The sequence below is a fragment of the Tympanuchus pallidicinctus genome, unplaced genomic scaffold, assembly GCF_026119805.1.
Source record: "Tympanuchus pallidicinctus isolate F22 unplaced genomic scaffold, pur_lepc_1.0 scaffold15, whole genome shotgun sequence".
In the NCBI taxonomy this organism is placed as follows: domain Eukaryota; kingdom Metazoa; phylum Chordata; class Aves; order Galliformes; family Phasianidae; genus Tympanuchus; species Tympanuchus pallidicinctus.
In genome coordinates this window covers 25,170,648-25,183,956 of record NW_026294669.1, presented here as the reverse complement: position 1 = coordinate 25,183,956, position 13,309 = coordinate 25,170,648, and the positions used below count along the sequence as shown (strand labels likewise).

General features: G+C 39.1%; 2 protein-coding genes across 6 annotated transcripts in view; both read left to right on the top strand.

The window, feature by feature from the left end:
- CARF (calcium responsive transcription factor) overlaps positions 1-5,801 on the top strand; it is a 35,672-nt gene extending 29,871 nt beyond the window's left edge. Inside the window, exon 15 of the transcript XR_008204907.1 lies at positions 2,821-5,801. The gene's annotated coding sequence lies outside the window, so the exon portion shown is untranslated. The remainder of the gene's footprint in view (positions 1-2,820) is intronic.
- PLEKHM3 (pleckstrin homology domain containing M3) overlaps positions 5,352-13,309 on the top strand; it is a 99,652-nt gene continuing 91,694 nt past the window's right edge. Inside the window, exons 1-3 of one of the 5 annotated variants that reach the window (XM_052676224.1) lie at positions 5,352-5,428; positions 7,622-7,777; positions 9,129-9,231. The gene's annotated coding sequence lies outside the window, so the exon portion shown is untranslated. Of the gene's footprint in view, positions 5,429-5,528; positions 5,637-5,915; positions 7,778-9,128; positions 9,232-13,309 lie in introns of those variants that run through there. The other 4 variants (XM_052676223.1, XM_052676222.1, XM_052676221.1 and 1 more) reach the window with 4 other exon arrangements.

The following is a 13,309-nucleotide window of genomic DNA, read 5'->3' as shown; positions in this document are numbered from 1 at the left end:
ACTTTCCAACAGATGATAAATACTAAGAGCCAGTGTTTCATCATGCAAGTGCATAGAGAATCTTCAGATGTTTGGAGTGTCTGATACTTGTTTCTACATGGACTTGTTTTGTGGTATGCCTTACTCATTTCTGGGTAGGTAAATCCTTTGAGATTCACCCTTGTGGTGGTGGTGGGTTTTTTTTCCTGTTAATTGTGAAAGTATGTCTAGAATGGATGTTCTCTGCTGCACTCAGCGTTCTGGAGGCAGTAGTCATCTTTTCAAATGTAGTTGTTATATACCAGGATGGGTACCTTATTCCACACTGCTCAGTGATTCCACCACCATCTGTTTGTCTTAAATTAATATATTCCAAAGTATATTGCCTTTTTCCACTTCTTCCACAGAATTTTTTTTGCCTTGTTATATTTATTTTCCTCTTTAAGAATCCCTTCTCATTTTTGAAAGTGCTTATTCTCAAAACAAGTTACAGCTAACCAGCAATGGGTTATTTCAGTTTTGGTTGGTTTATTTGTTTGTTTTCAAAGGAATCAATGTGCTTATGGCCAGTGTAAAAACTTGAGGAAAGAAGTTTTATTTCCAGTGGTTCTTGCTTTAGTTCTCTCATCAACAGATTTATTTTTTAATTGGCTTAGTTCTTCCTACCAGTAGCTACAAGCTAATCCTGTGCTGAACAATGTTTCTGAGGGTACTTCTATTTTTTGTTTAGTGTTCATAGCTTATGGAAATTTTGTAATCTGTTTCGAGTTACAGACCATAATGTTATTTTTTATAATTGATCCTGATTTCCATGATACCTTGAAAACAACAGAAGAAAAGGTTGGGAGAAATTTGAAGATGATGTAGACTGTGCAAAAGCTGGGTATGAAAGTGGCAATTCTGTTCCTAGGAAAATTTTGTTTGAAATGCTTTGGTCAATAGTTTCCTTCACTTTCACAGAATTCCACTTCATCTTCCACATGTGTATTCCAGTTTATTACTGAGTTGCCTTTTAAGTTTGTTTCCTGTTTGAAAGGTATGTTTACTCTTGCTTTGTGTATGTTGCTGATGGAGAGCACGGGCCGATCACACGTTTAAGCATCTGTATTCAGATAAACAACTTAGTTCACTAATGTCCACTTAAAACTTACAGGAAAAAAATCTCACGCGTACAGGAAAAAAATTACAGGTTAACAATGGCACTTTCAATGCACTTCAGTTTGTTTGAATAGAATACTCAAGATTGTTTTTTGTTTGTTTCCTGAGAAAGCTGTGTAGCTTGGTGCACAGTAGTTGGTTGTGGGGTTAAGTTGGATTTGCAAATGTTTTTCTGATGTTTACTTTGTTTTCTTGTGACTGTTATGGTTCAAGTGTTTGTTTTGCAAACATAGAAATCCTGAGCTTCCATGGCATTGTAAATGAGCAAATTCTTTTCCAGTTTACTCTCATTCTTGGTTGCTGTAATGGTGGTTGGTTGGCTTTACAAGAAGGGCTGTGCTTATGTATATGGATGCAAAAAAGTCTTTTGCAAAAGCATAGAAAAGACACCAGAAGGCACATATCTATAGCTCTTACCCAGAATGGTATCCTTTTGGATGGAAACCAGTGGTGTTAATGAGTGCACAGGTTTGTTTCTTTTTGCACTGTTCAAACCCCAAATTTGCTTGTGTGGTATAAAGATTGTTGCAGCTTATACAAAATTTAGAGCCACAAATGTCTATATATGTATGTGTATATATATATATATTTATACAGTAATTTAATGTATAGTACTTCTATTCAAATGTAAACTACTTTCTCTTTAAAAAAGTGGTCTATGTTGTGATTATGGGTATTCATGGGGAGAAATACAAGAGTTACAAGGGCAGTGGTCGCTGTGTAGTAATGAGAACAAGCAGGACAAAGTCCAGGGAGACTTGATAGAAGGAAGAAAGTCCTGCACGTATGAAAGGAGACGTCCCTGTGAGGAGGGCTGAGCTGGAGGGAGCTCCTGGCCCTGGAAAGGGCCAGTGCAGATCCAGTTTCTGGGGTAGTAGAGTGAGGGAGGGCTGAGTTCATGGGGAAGATATACACGTGTGAGAGAAAAAGCCTGTCTTGTCCTTAGAACCAACAGCTGCTTAAGTTTTGGGGAGTGCCAAAGGCAATTAAATATCTTCTCCTAGTCTGATGAAGAAACAGCTCTTAGGGTTTAAACCCAGGAGATGCCTCTTCTTTACACATTACCAAGGAAAATGCCTTTTCTTCCCATCTAAATTAACTTGATGCTCCCCTCATCCCTCTGACTGCTGCCCTGTCTACCTCAAATACACTCCAACCAAACCTCTCCTCACATTTATTAGGGCTTCGATCCAAGTGCTCTGTCCTCTTTCGTCATTATGTTGTTGAAAGTAATTAATGACTTCACTGCATGAGTAAAGGTTTGCTTATGTCAGTTTTTGATTGTCTCCTTTGGATTCTAAGTTCATGTATTCCTTTAATTATTTTTTATCCTTGCTTTGTGACTAATCATCCATTTTGGTATGGATAGTAGCTGGCTGTTCATTTGAGTTTGCTGTTGGCAAACTCAGAATATGCTCCTGTACACCTGTTCAAACAGATGTGTTCTTAGGTTAGGTAGAAGGAATCTGGGATAGGAAGTGCAGTGTAGCTGAGGATGAGGCTTTGGAAAGGCACTACTCTTCATGGAACACTGAGAAGATTCTTCCTGGTCTACCCTTCCCTGCCAAGCAAACTTTCTTATGAGTAAACATGTGAACCTGTTCCATTCATGATGATAATATCAATACAACCCATTAGTGGATGAAAAAGGCACATATAAAACACACTGTGTTGCTTTTTTAGGTCAGAAGCTATCCAGCAGGTCTTTCCAACAAGCACCAACTAAGGTATGATTTGTGGGAAGAGAGGGAAGGCAAAAATTGTATCACATGACAGGAGTGTGGGTGGGTTGGTTTTCTAGAGCTAGATGATGCGTCTTACTATCATTCCATTTGTAACCCATCTAACAAATTACATGTTTATTTTTTAAAGTGATTTGATGTGTTTTCTGAGGAGTCTTCAAAGGAATTATAATAACAGTAATACTTTATCATAGGGGGTATTAGTAGGTGTTTGCCATATAGGGTCACATCCTGTTCTAGTGCAGTAAGAGGTTAAAAATCCTTGAAAGCTTTCTGACATCAAGTACTAAGTGTTCTTCTCCCAAGGGGTCTTCCCTGTCTAGAAAATTAAGTGCATTGGGTGCTGCAGCAGTAAAACCTCACTAACCAGTTGTCCACTAATCTATACTAGATAGAAAAAACCTTGCAAAAGGCATGTATATGACAACTGGAGCAAAACTTTTTTCCATACTGGGGTTTCAATTAATATATGCACATGGATTTGTATACATTAAAGAAACTAAAAACATTGAGAAGCTTGTGTGGTTGACTAATACAGTTTTAGTTACGCTTGACTGTAGTTAAATGATGCATGTATTTTAGGGAGCATATAATCAAGCCCTTTATGTAGATAACTGAAATTCATGTTTTTACTACTATCATTGTTAGCAATCTACAGTGCAGTTCACTTAGTAATGTGCTGGCTCTTGTTAATGACTCTCTGTTCCATCAAGAAATTGCTGCTCAAAACAAATTAGGTTTCTTGCTCTTCCTTCTCATTTTTCTAGTAGAGATTGTTAAGGATGAAAATCTTTTTGTAGCATGGTTATTTGTAAGTATTGAGTTTTGTGTTCTCAGTGTGAAGGAACTTGAAAGCAAACATTTGCATACTATTGGATCTGCCATTCGGTTATTTTTATAATACACTCAGCTTCCTGCAGCATCACGGTGTCGATAGAGCATGAGTAACATTCAAATGTTATCAATATTTCACGTCTGTTCTTTGTTTAAGTTTTGTATTCAGTGGTTCCAGCAGAGATCTGGGACTTTGCTTCTAGTCTTTGTAGAATAGTCTGCCTCTACGTATTATTTAAAATGTAATCAGGACAATCAAGTGGCGAAGGAGGGACGGAAACAGAGCTCTGTGTGTCAGGGGAGATCAGTGGGAGAGAAGTGCAGCCCCATATACAGGTCAGTGTGTTTAGAGTATGCACAAGAAAAAGCACAGCAGTTGTAGAGCCAAACACACACTAGAGTGGGGATGGAAATAAATGATGTCAGAATCCTTGTTCTCACCACCTTCCCCATCACAAGAGGGTACCTCCTTTGCATTTGCATTATCTGACCTGTCACCTAACAGCAAGTCAGTGACAACATCTGTGAACTAGAGTTTGTTCATGAATGACTGGGTCACATCAAGTCTAGAGATGGGTAAATTGTAAAACAAATTTTCTTTGCACTTGGAGTTGATATTATATTATTGTATTAGTGAAACCAATGATATCACAAATGGCCAGTTCTCAAGAAAAAGAGAAAGAAGAGAAAGCCTTTAACTGAATTTGGTCACTCAAGTTTGTGGCCTAACTGAGCTAGGGACTAACTCTGAGGCTGTGTGTGTATCCTGCAGTACTTCTTGAGCAGAAGAAATCTTTTTTTTTTTTTTTTTTCTCTCCCAACTCCAAGAATGTCAGCTGCGTTTGTGATCTCAGTGACTGTAGAGCTCATTTTTATCTCTTCAAGCATAGCTTGTGGAATTCTGTTTTCCACCATCAGGGGAAATGGAAGTCAACTTGTATTAAAACATGATGGACAGTGTCCGAGTGTCCGTGCTGAGTGAACTGACAGCATGTAGGACAGCCACACTCAAACATGCTGTATTTAAGCTGTGTTAGGAATGGGAGCTGAGAGAAAGAATAAGCAATCAAAGAGTGTAATGTTAAAAGCAAGCATCATTGCTTCTCATAGTGTACCCTTTTTTATAAACAACATGAGGAGAAATACTGGTCAGACCTTGAACTCCTTCATCACCAGCCCTCTCTCCACAAGAAAAAGAAAAAATACCTACTCTTAAAGTTTAACAGTGGGTTTGCTAATTAGTCAGAAATCTTCCTGGAAATTAGTTTCTATCCTAGATCTGAGTGTCCATTTTTTATTTCCTGAAGAACTATCGTAAAAAATCAGTTCTACTTTACTGAGGTGCTGTTCTTTCAGAGATAAATGTAACTGTTTCTCAGATATTTCTTTTAAAACTAAAATTAAGTGAGAGAGTGAAAAATTAGAAATTCTGTATTTCTTACAAATGACACTCCAGTTCTCTGAAGAGTGCAGGTGCTTCCTCCTTGTCTCCTACTTTCATCTCTTAGTTCACTAGTTGTCGGATGTTTTCTTAGGATTGCTTACCTCTGAGAGTGCTCCAGATAAAACCAGCAAGAATCCAGATTGGAAGCAGAAGAGGAAGTTAAGTTTGTACAAAGCTGCTTGCAGGAGATAGAAGGCTATCAAAGATGGAGCTCAGGATTGCAGTTTCTTCTGACTGAAGTGGTTCACTTTGAATGGTAAACATTTTTATGGTAAGCAGTTGTTTATAGCTGATCTTAGTGCTATTTATGCTATGAGCTCACATGTAGTAAAAGCTAGAACGATAACCACGTGTATTTGCTTTATCTTCAGTGTGGTAGTTATCTTCTGAATGCAAGCTGGTATAACATCTGTCTTTTTTATTGTTGACAAAGCTGCTACTGCATCTGAGTTTTTGTATGTGGAAGGAGATGGAGGAAGGTGAGAACTGCTTGACTTCCTACTGAGAAGAGATCATCTGAGAAATGAGGGCTTTACTAGTTTTAAAAGTGCATGGTGAGAGGGAAGGTTTTGCATTAATTGGCATTTCTTTCTCACTATCCAAATCTATTTTAACTGGCGATAAATTAAATTGATTTTCCCCAAGTTGAATCTGTTTTGCTCATGACTTTAAATGATAAGCGATCTCCCTATCTTTGAATCTATGGCTTTTTCAGCCTGTTTCTGTGCCTGTTGAGAGGGGATGGGGGGGGGGTGGAAGAGTGGATAAGTGGACAATGCAACTACCACAGCTTGTCCATCATCTGAGGTATGAACCTCACAGGATTCCTTAACCTAGGAAATAGTGGACTATGAGTGATGTCTAAACTGTTTCAGATGGATGGGTCTAATGACAGTGTTTCTTCATGGCAGGTGCTTCTCTGGAGTAAATTCTTACATGGTTAACGGTGCTTCCTGGGTAATCCCACAAGTACTTACTGAAAACTTGTATTTGATCTCAAGTCATAATGGCAAATAGTGATCTCTTTGATTGTTGCAAGCAAATATTACTTTGAGTCCTTTAAGCAAGGCACAAAATTGATCACACTTTACTTTTTAAAAAATCATTCTATGTATAGAAAGGAGTGCATGATGTTTAAACTGGGGCTTGTAGTTCTAAATACATTCTGGCTGGGCCTTCCAATTTCTGCTTGTTCACCATTTCACTGTAGTAAATCTCAGTTGTGATATCAACTAAGGAACTTGCCTAGCCTATTACATTTCTGCTGGAGAGTACAAACAATATTTGTGTTTTACAGGTTTAAATGTAGGGGAGGCATTCTGAGAAAATTATGCTGCTGCAGTACATTCTCCTTCATCTATTCTGGTAGTGTTGCTCTTGCTGATGATGAGGATGGTAGCAGCATCTTCAGAGTGTTATATCTATGCTTCAGAAGGGGATAAAGCTTGGGGTGAGTGGCTTCTTTGGTCTAAGTACTGTTAGGCCATGCACTGGAAAAGAAATAAGCAGAGCCTGGGGATGAGATCTATATCCCAGTGCTTTTCAGAGAGTAATTTCCTGTTGAAATGAGAAGGGAACTTCCTTGGAATGTAAGTTTTGTATATGGGTTCTTATATCACCTACCAAAAACATCTGCTGCTTTCCACTAAGGGTGTCTAGGCTGGATATTAGGGGAGATGATTCACTTGCTGATTTCTGATAGGGGCACTCTTTGTAACAGAAAATCAATTGATAACTTCCTATCATTAGCTAAATTAGTCTTTCTTTTATTCCCCTTTCTCCATATCTCACCATGAAAGGAAGATTCTCTGTTAAAAGGAACGTGGCAAATTATTAGGGCTGTCTGTATGAAGGATGTAAAGCTATCAGTGGTGGACAGAGAGGACTTCTTAGCTAAGAAATTAGAGGAGGAGCTTCAAAAAGGATTGCACTGTCACTGTAACTTTAAATAATGTCTTCCAATATAATTAACTATTGATTATTGTTTTAATGTATAATTATTTCTTAAATTTTCCTGTCTATGTCAAGGCCATGGATAGAAATGTATATACTGATTATTTTGTCTCTTGAGGTACTATCAAAGGGAAGGTATTTCTCCATATTTTAACTGTCAGGGTCAGCTGGGGATGATTAGCCACCAGCTGCTCTGGAAGTATACATGGTTATACATGTTCCACATCTACCAAAAGTCTTTTGCATACTAAAAAAATTTTCTGAACTTGAACCAAACAGAGTGACTTGGCTTAGAATACTGTAGTTTGTGTCATTAAACTGTGGCACCTGTCATTTGAAAAGCAGCTACAAAGACTATCCTGGAATCCAGCTGGCCACATTCAACTGCCGTAGCCTAAGTTTATTAGCTGCAAACAGTAAAAAAAAGAGCAACATTTTCGTAGAGAACTTTATATATATTTCTTTTTTTCAGAAAGCTCAATTTATGAAAAAAATATCTCTTCTCTTTCAGATGTATGAACTTCTTTGCAAAATGATCTGAGGTATCACTAGCGAGATTAGCTAACAGCTGCAGGATGGAACTGTTTTGCTATGGATAGGTGATCAAAAAATATACGTATATATATTATATGCATTGCAGTCAGTCAGCATTATACTCATTAGTAAGGTAAGGTCTTTCAAATGTTGACCAAAGACTAACACTTCTGATGATATGATGGCATTTATTCTGAGATTACGAACAAAAGTAGTAAGATACTGCAGAAAGAAACAGTAAATAAAGCACTTCATAAAATACAAATATGTGGTGGATTTGGTTTCTCTTGGCTTTGTCCTGCTTTTATTTAGTGTTCAACTGCTTTGCACACCTTCTGTGGAATCTCTTTTATCCAGTTGGTAGTTTTCACGTTAGAGCACAATACACAAGTTCTTGACAAGATACATTTCATCTACTTGCTAACATGAATAATTTGTTTGCAAATAACAATGGTAATTATCAAAAGACACTAGAGAGAAACTTAAGCTGTTCTAAATTTGTCTTTAATTTGTGTTTTGCTTTTGTGATGTCTGAATTCCTGTTTCTTTCACAGTAGTTTTTAGCACACAAGTGCCTGTTTTCAGTCACTATAAGCTATGGGGTCCTTACTGCAACAGAAAGGGCTTTCAGTAGAGAAACCTAAAGAGCCGTAGTTAATTTGAAGTGCACAGGATTTCCAGAGAATGCTAAAGTCACCTTTGGACTTAAAAATAAATAAATAAACAAAAAGTGTTGTTTTTTTTTTTTAAAGTAATCTTATGCCCCAAAGGTAAAGATCAGCTAGGTTTCCAAAGAGCTTTGACTGACATATACAAATGTAGTATAATTAAGTGCTATGAGTCAATGATGCTTCGTATTTATTACGTGCCTAAAATTATGTTCATTCTTCAATGTCTTGCTAGCTGATATACTGATGGATGATGCAAAGAGGAGATTCCCCACTAACTGTTTTGCTTAAACACAGAAATAGGCACAACAAATTGTGTGTATGTGTATATCTGTGTATTATATACATATAAATCTACATGTATATGCATATGTATATATAATAATTGCGTAAAATTATGTATTACATATATTGTAATGTATAATTCAATTACGTATAAATAATTATTTTCCCTGTTTTTATCTGTATTTGCTTGACTTGATCTGCTATAATGCATGAGTACAGCAGATTATCTTTATTTTGGCTAGTGGGTCCTCATTGCTAATTCACAATTTGAAATTCTAATCTGCATTTATGCCATGATCATACACAAGGGCAAGCAGTGTCAGACAGAATTGGGGGAGTAGCACAGAGCTGAGCATCCAAAATGCTCTGAAACATTTCTGCTGATTTTTTTTTTTAAGTCATTTTTTAAAATTATTTTTATTCTTTGTAGCAGTAGGTAAGTGATATAATAATAAGTAGGGGTTTGGGGGCTCATTCTTTCCCTGGAAGGTCCGTGTTGTGCTGAGTTATTTTCTTTTTCCTCATCTATAGGGGCAAGCAAATGAAACAGGCTGAAGGTGCTGCTGTTTGGAAAACAGCTGCAGAGCTGTTGATTGTTGGCAGGGAACACAACCACCATCCCCATATTCAGCAGGTGAGAGAACTAGGAAGGAAATGAAGATGGTCATGAGCCAGATTTATATTCTGTCTTCGTATTAGCACAAAAGACTTCCAGGAACAAATCTGAAAGAAAGCAGAGGTGAAAGCTTAGTGTTAGCAGCTGATACAACTCCCTCATCATCCAGCTGAGGGAGAAGTGCTTTCCCAGTCTTCCTTCGGACTGTTTGAATATATTTTACTCCAGTCTGTCTGTTTTCTAGTACTAGGCTTTTGAGGGGTGCTGGCCATTTACGCCACCAGGATTTGAAAGGGAGTGTGGTGTGGTTTGGGCAAGGACGGGTGCACTCTTGTAGACCACGTTAGTAGTGTTTCTTCTTAAGTTGTTGTGAGCTCTTTCAGCAGTAGGCTCCTCTATACATTAGACAAATAGCAAATTTTAGGAAGTGACTGTACTTTTGGAGTCTGCAAAAGAAAGTATAGCCTCGCACAGTGCACACATGCATAGTTATACACACGGGTGGTTATTTTTTGTCAAAGTTATTTATTGATAATACTTATTATGAGCAATTGTACAAAATCATTTTGAGCAATTCGGTAACGTGCAAGTGATGTGACAGCTCTTGTAGTTTACAAAAAAGACCCTCAAACTATTTATATATGTACAGCTGTTTTACAAAAGTGGTCACTTCCTTGAAGTTTCATCTACTCACTTGTGTGTTGGAAGAGCTTTTGGTGTTTAGCATGGTTGTTACCTTCTCTTGCATCTTCTGTACCAATCAGTCATTGAAAGCTGCTATAAATTAGTCACAGACTCACTCATGTATATCACTCAAGACAATTTAGGTACTCCTGAATGAGCTTTTGCACAGCTAAGAGGGTCTTATGTTCTGCTTTCAAATGCTGTAAAATGAAAGTAATGGTTAGAAAAACAGCATAAGGATCAGCCTGAATATTGTGATCTGAGATGCTCTACAGGATTATTTCATCCCCTATTGTTTAAGTTCATTTTTTTCTGTTTTCCTCTTTTATGTCTTTCTTGGTAACAGTGGTTACATTTGCAGTGGTCACAGTGGTCTCCCTCCATAGAAACTGTTGACCAAAGTTGTCTGCGCTTGCCTTGAGAAAACTCATGACCAGGATGGCTGTGTGCAATTGCACCTGTGATTTATGAGTAAGCGTGTAAAAAAAGATCCTGCATTCTCCTACCCTGTACATATGTTTGCCTCTTAATTCTTAAGATGTCTGTGCTTTAGCTATGTGCACACAGCTGACTCCTAAGATACACTTTGGTCAAAAGTGAAGAAAAGCAGCAGAACTCCAGTATTTTTCCGATATTCATTACAAAGTTTTTCTCTTCGTTTAGCACTGCCTAACTGCATTATTTCTCTTGTGGTGCTAGAGGGAGCTCTTGGCTTATGCAGTCAGTAAGACATGGTATCGTGGACAGTTCTTGAGGAAACACAGATGGGAAATGTCACTGATAGCTATAATGCACTTTTTTCCATCAGCTGCAAAACAAGGGCTGAGTTTATCCACCTAGAAAATTACACATCTGGCTTTCAGGGACACTCAGATAACAAAATGTTGTTCAGACGCTGAAGAAACAGAGGAAACACCTCTCTGTCATGGCTGGATTTATCTTCACAGCTCCTTATGAAGAAATAAGCCCTCATATCCCTAGTAACATATGAGAAATTGTAATACTTTGTAGTGCATCTTTCAGGCTACACGTGACGTAGTGACTTCAACTGAACATCAGTCTTGGAGACGGGCAGAGACATCCTGATGTGCTGCATCTCTGTGTTCAGTCAGTTCCCTGTGGTGCAGATGCAGTGCTGTCCTTCCCAGCTAGCCAGAGTTCAGCTATGACAGAGGCTGCTGCATGGACAAAGCTTATTTGGAGCATACACTGAGAGAGCTCTCTGGGCTAAGAAGCATATTGCTTAAATCTGGGTTGTGCCCTTTTCCTGTTTCAGACTCAGCCAGCAGCAGTCAATGAGCTGGAGGGAAGCTGCAGGGCTGGGCTCAGTGCGTATAGTCAAGGGGAGCCTGCAGCAGGCATCTCCCTGCATGCCTGAGAGACAGCTCAGCAAACAGCTGTGTTGTGTGGTTGAAGCGTTGGAAGATGTGTAATCTCAGACTTGTTAAGGTATTCTCTGAGGTAATGGAGGGCACACCAGCCTAGTGAACCAGTGGCACCCCAGAAGTGCTTCAGCATGGCAAGCATCAGCAGTAGGCTGAAAGAACACTGTTTGCTGCTGGGGACTGAAGAGCACCTCACCAAGTATCCACAGGAAACATCAGCTGGAATGGAAGATCAGGAAAGGAAGTTGGTAGGATTTGTACCCTGAAGAGCCCTTACATGAGCAGTGTATAAATAAACTTAGCAATATGGAAGGTATTGCTGTAGGCAGGGGTTTGGATGGTCAGAGAAGAGGATGTGCCCAAGCATACAGATGCATGCAGGCACACTGTGTACTCATGCACAGCAGAGGGCAGTTTTCCAGAGCACTTGAGGAGGCTTGGAAGCATAAGGTGACATCCTGAAATATGACTGTTTGTGGGGGTTTTTTTGTTTGTTTTGGTTTGTTTGTTTGTTTTTTAGCAAATTTAGTTCACTTTATAACCATTTTATCTCTCAGATTTTTTGACTTATCAACTCCTCATCCTAGTGAGTGCTACCTGTCTTATGTTTAATTATATTTCATCAAGCCCTTATTAGCCCTTAGTTAGCAGGAGCTCAGCCATCGCTGTGGTGCTCAGTAAGGTTACTGAAAGTATCAAAGGCAACGCTTAGTAAGTGGGCGATCATATTCCTTCAGAGCCTGAAGAAAACACCTGGCCGGCTGGGCTTCGGCAGCCCGAGTTCTGTGTTGGTGCAGGCGCAGTCTGTCCAGGAGAGGGCAGCGATGCACAGCTGCTGGGGACCTCCATAAACTGCCTGCACTAGCCACCTCCTGCCCGGACCGCTGCGCTGCTCTTCTAATTGGTTTATTCTAAACATAAAGTGTTTAATGCGGGATAAACATGTATGATATCACAGTATGGAAGCGTGAGGCTTCTTTCACTCTTCCAGTTTAGGGGTGAGAGGTCTTCAGTGTTGTGATTTTTCTCTTTAATTCCGTGTCAGCAAGGAGGAAGCAATATCCTTCTAAGAGACTTTTGGGTGCTGTCAGGCCAGCATCGATGCAACTGGGAGACTTCATCATAATTGCCCGAGTGGGGAAAGTATTATATATTGGATAGAAAGGCACAAATGGGTTGGCAGGTATTAGATATCACACAGTCATTGTTCAAAGGCCAGTCACAGTGAAGAGAGTTCAGAGCAGTATTAGAGTCAGTAAGGTGCTGTCTTGATGGAATAGGTGTTGTTCAGGAAGCTCTCAGATTGCTGAAGATGAGAAGGCATTACAGCAAATTGACTTTGTAGATACCCAGACTTAATGACTGCGGTTTTCCAAACAGTAAGTGCTGGTGATTACCATGATTAATAGCTGAGCTTGATTCATGGAACAGAAGATATTGGATTTACCTGTGTGCAGAGGACTGAAATTTTTCTTTTTAATATATTGCAACACAGTTGCATAAAGCTAGATTACTCACGCTCTATTCCTAAAGGATGAAGTAAGTACCAAGAGATGCTGTTATTTGCTCTCGTGTAGGTGACACTGCAGATAATCTCTGGCCGAGGCAGTCATGTTCCTTTATCACCCAAGTAGTTCATCTCCATGGACACCAATGGCATCATTTTTATTTAGAAAAAAAAGAAGAGCTGAGACTATTATAGCACATGCTACTCAGTATTTACAAAATGGTGGATGTCCTTAGAGCATGAGCGCAGTAATGGGTAGATACTTGAGGTAAAAGGATCTGGGCTCTGGGGAAGTATTTGTATAGGCGTTACAAGCAATGGAGAAGGTACATGTAGAATACATTCACGTCTTCACTCCTTATATAGCAGAGAGAGCTTTTGGGGCTGCACAAACTCTAACTGTATCTAACTGTAGCTGCCCCTGAGTGGCTACATTAGCAGAGATCTCAGGAGTGCAGCAGCAACCCAATCTTTCTGCTTTGCCCCAGGTGCTGTTTGCTGATGAGATTAGCATTAAGCA